We start from the raw sequence: 4,819 nt of genomic DNA, 5'->3' as shown, positions 1-4,819 counted from the left end.
TCCCAGTAATTTCTCACACAAATTGAAACCTTCTCTTTGTGCTAAAGCTCATCTTTTAGAGGCAGATGGCTTCAATTAAAAGTTTTGAATAAAACCCTATTGTTTAAGCCAGGGTAAAACCCATGCACTCTTTTTTCCCCCATGAACTTACAGAGCCATGGTATCCAACCAGCAGAATTTACCAAGTCTTTGCTACTCAGTTTACTGCCATCAGTAGTTTCTTACACTTGCAGGTACTTCTGACATGTGAACTTCTGACTCCTTCCCTTGTTCCTTGTGAAAGCAAACAGCTTCACACACTTCAATGGCCTCTAAGTATATGGTAAATTGTCTAGGTATTACATTGATCTCAAAACACCATGGCAAGCAAATTTCATCCTCTGCAGCACAAACCTGTGGTGTGAATTTTGCCAGATTAAAACAAGCAGAATCATGGAATAGTTTAAGTTGGACCTTTTAAAGGTCACCAAGTCCAACCCCCTGCAGGGACATCACCCACTCTACCAGGTTGCTCAGAGCTCTGTCCAACCTGACACTGAATGTTCCCAAGGACTGAGGCATCCACCACCTCTCTGCGCAACCTGTCCCAGTGTTTCACCACTGTCACTGTAAAAAACCCTTCTTCTCTGATACCTAGTCTAAACCAACTTTCCTCAGCTTAAACCTATTGCCCCTTACCATGTTGTAACAGGCCCTGCTAAAAAATCCCAGAGTGACAATGGCATGGATTACTTAACATGTGTTTATTACCGGAACAGCACACGGCAATAATTCCTTCCCACCCCAAGTCAGTGACTCATGAACCACTTCAGCTTTACTGTCAAGCGGGAAGGACATTCACCCCTCGACTTCCCCTTGAAGCTGCTCCCTGTGACAGGAGCTGACACACCCTTCCAGCACACACAGCAGCTCTCTGCAACCACCATGAATTAACACATTACTTCTTTACATGCCACTTTGCCACTCATTAGCAACCAAACTTCTGAAGGTCATCATGTATTTTTGCATTTGGAGATGAGTTTTTGCACATGTAGAACCAATTGGTGGCTTCCAAAAACAAACGGTGAGAACGCTCATATTTTCCTGGATATCTTCTATTGAAACACATCAGCCAGCTGAAGTCAAGACATTAAACAAAGCTATGTTTACAGAAAGGTTCTGAGGGAAATATCCCAAATTTGATGACAGTCTATTAATTCAGATTATTATTTATGATGCCTTCTGTAGGACAAGAGGGCACAGACTCAAGCTCTGCCAGGGGAGGGTTAGGTTGGATATCAGGAAGAGATTTTTAACAGAGAGAGTGATCAGGCATTGGAATGTGCTACCCAGGGAGGTGGTGGATTCACTGTCCTTGGAGGTTTTCAAGCTGAGACTGGATGTGGCCATGGTCTAGTGACTACGGTAGGGTTGGACTTGATGATCTTTGAGGTCTTCCCCAACCTGATTGATTCTTTGATTCTGTGTTAGTGCTGTGCTTGTCTCCAGTGCGTTGTATTTCAATGAACAGGGTTGATGGAGAGACCAGAACTCTTCTCTTGACCCTGTAGTAGCACTTGAGCTTCTGGAAGAACTTCTGGGAACAGGAGTGTCTCTACAGCTCTTACATGTATCTATCAAATACCATTTGGTTACATTTATCAAGCAAAGGGCCAAACACCTTCACAAGCTGCTCACTTACAGCTAGCACACATATTTACCAGAAGAGCTTCGCCAGACACCAATGACAGGAAAAAGCACTGCATCCTGCACAGCATTCCAGGCTTCATCTCTCCCCTGGATCAATCAGCTCTGAATGACTCCATGGTTACTGGAAATCCCTGCTAAGTAACAGGCAGAATTCCCAACACATACTTTCTTCAAGGTAAATATCCCTCCACTATTCCCCATGGTGCTTTCACTACTCTTTGCTTTCAAGAAGCTGGAATGAACACAAAGTTGCTTCCATTTCCTGTTCCACTCTTTGCAACAGTTTTTAGCTCTTCCTTATTCCTAAAGTGTCTTTCTCCTTGGCACATAAAAATCTTTCCCCTTTCTCATTCAGATCACCCTTTTATGGGAGAGGAGTTACACACTGACTTATGTCAGTGGAAAGTCTTCCCCATCACATTGCTGTCTGTCCAATAATAAAAAATACCATGACGGTACAATAACTGCCATTAAAAAGTGTCACAAATAGTGGACTCCTGGTGCATTTCATGTTTTCAGCCTGTTGTGTGGAACAAAACACATTGTTAGCACCAGATGAGAACACTGATAAATATGACTTGAAATTAAGAAGAAAACATTTATTTCAAACATGGCATTACTTCTCCACCTAAGCTTAAAGGTGTACAGAAGGGAAAACATGAGTAACAATTTCCAGCTGCTTATCATGAACAGAACCTGGACATCACCTTGGTTTCAGATAACAGGTCTGAAAAAAAATGCATTAAGTATTTAGCACATTGAGATGAATCACAATAGCTACAATAAGACAACAGATGTAGAACTGTCAGATAAAACCAGAGCTCATCTGCCACAGACAAAATGGAAATATTTAAAGGTAACCAGACACGGCTGGAAACGAACCACAGTGTGAGCAAAATGTCAGTATAACAACCGGTAAGGACAAGCAGTCACTGTTCAATTAGCCTAAAGCTTCTGGTGACACAATGTTACTAATTTTTTTCCTGAAACAGCTCGGAAAAAGCGGGTAAAGGTTTAGAGTGTAATGAGACACTGGCTGCGTCTGGGCACAGTGACACATTTCTGGCACACTCTCACCTCAAGAGGCTGTTGCAAGACTGAGTTGTTTCCTCTAATAGAACAGTTCGTCTCTCTTGGCGTCACATTGAGCAAGGAGGGGGTGAAAGGTCTGCCAGGGCAGTCTACAATCAAATACTATCCTGCTATTCCTGTGCTTTGGCAATGAGGGGAAGCAGGGGAACCACAGGTAAGTGGAGGAGATAACTCCCCAATTGCTAAAGGAAGGACTTCTACAGGTACAGAGAAACACTTTGGCAATGAATGCAAACAGTTAAAGTGAAACAAAAAGTGCAGAGGAACCACAGAACACCATCATTAGGTACCTGGGATGGTTACAGGGGTACGAAGATCACTGATCAAACCCCAACCAAGCTCTTCTAGAAGCAGGCACAGAAGACAGATGCAAAGGATCATCCTTTCCATCCCAGTTGTCCTAAGTCTCCATAGGGTGTACAAAATCAAAACTAATGTAGCAAACAGCAAAGTAACCATTGAAGACTCCTTCCTGTGTGGTTACAAGTAAAAGTACTAAGAATAAAGAGTCGAACAGTGATGTGCAGAACAAACCAGCTGAGCAGACTGACTCAAGAGTAACTCTCATTCCCAAACCTTCAGCGTCAACTTTGCAGCTGGAAACCACCTCAAGACAAAGCCTCTAGGTGCTACTGAAACAATACTACAAGTAATGAATAAAGGACTACACGAGACCTTCCCAGTAAGAGCAGAACTCCTCTAAATCAATATTTTTATGGTTTACTCCAGCTGCTAACACAGACTGAACTCATGGCTGTGTGGCTACACTTCGTATTCCACTCACTGCACAGAAGACTCTTCACCCAGGCTGAGCATGCAACACATGCACCATGAAAGAACTAAAACCCATCTGAACCACTGTGGTAAAGAAATTCAGCACCAGCAGTGAGGCTCTTGGAACAGCAGATTTCCCACAAGTGCACTGCTTTACTTCTTGTATTTCTAAGGCAAACATTAATTCAACAGACTAGGAAAATTCAACCCTGCCAGACTAACTTTAACATCTCTGATATTTAAAAGGTCACACTGCAAACTCCAGTGTGCTTTTTATTCCATACTACTTGACTGATCCATTACTTGGGTAAGGATTTTATCTCAAAATCACAGAATCACAGAATATCCAGAGCTGGAAGGGAGCCATGAGGGTCATCAAAGTCCAGCTTCTGGACTCCAGGACAGCCTCAAGGATCCCACCATGTGCCTGAGAGAATATAGATGGGCATAAAGCAAGGATACTACACACTTCCCGAAGAGAAGTTCACCTGTCTCCTCTGAGTCTTCATTTGGCTGATGGGATCACACTTTAACTCCTATTTCCTGGTACAAACATGTTCCTCTGACAATGATTTAAGCATCAGCTGCTCTGAAGTCTCTCCTCATCAGCAGGATAAACCACCAACAAAGCCATGTGCAAGCAACCACAACAGACTGTCCTTCTGAACTACCTGCTCAATTCTCCTTACCCACAGTGGGTGGATATTTACTACAGCTCTGGCTTCTGGACAGCCCTGAGAGAAGAACTCCTGTCAGCTTCGATCCTGTCCTGATTGACAAGAACAGAACAGGCAGAAGGAACAGCTCAGCACTGCTGTCAATGTCTAATATACTACTGTGTGTCCCTACTGGTGCCTTTGAATTGCTCCTGTCTCACTACTGTCTCTCTCGGTATATAATAAAAATCTAGGTCCTAAGAAAACAGAATCTTCCAATAAAGAGGTTAAAAAATTTTCAAGTGTAATAAGCCAAGGTACATAATAAATTCATACTGAGCAAGAAACTGGGCCAGGATGCATGGAAATGAAAATTCCAAGTGCTCAAGCTGACATAGGTGAATGGGGCAACTTCTCAGCATCACGGGATCATTGAAGTTGGAAAAGACCTCTGAGATCATCAGGTCCAACCCATTACCTAACACCACCATGGCAACTAGACCATGGCACTGAGTGCCATGTCCAGTCTGTCCTTAAACATCTCCAGGGATGGTGACTCCACCACCTCCCTGGGCAGCACATCCCAGTATCTAATCACCCTTTCTGTG

Source organism: Acanthisitta chloris, unplaced genomic scaffold (assembly GCF_000695815.1).
Source record: "Acanthisitta chloris isolate BGI_N310 unplaced genomic scaffold, ASM69581v1 scaffold10404, whole genome shotgun sequence".
Lineage (NCBI taxonomy): Eukaryota > Metazoa > Chordata > Aves > Passeriformes > Acanthisittidae > Acanthisitta > Acanthisitta chloris.
The sequence above is the reverse complement of the archived record's forward strand: the minus strand, read 5'-3'. Positions refer to the sequence as shown.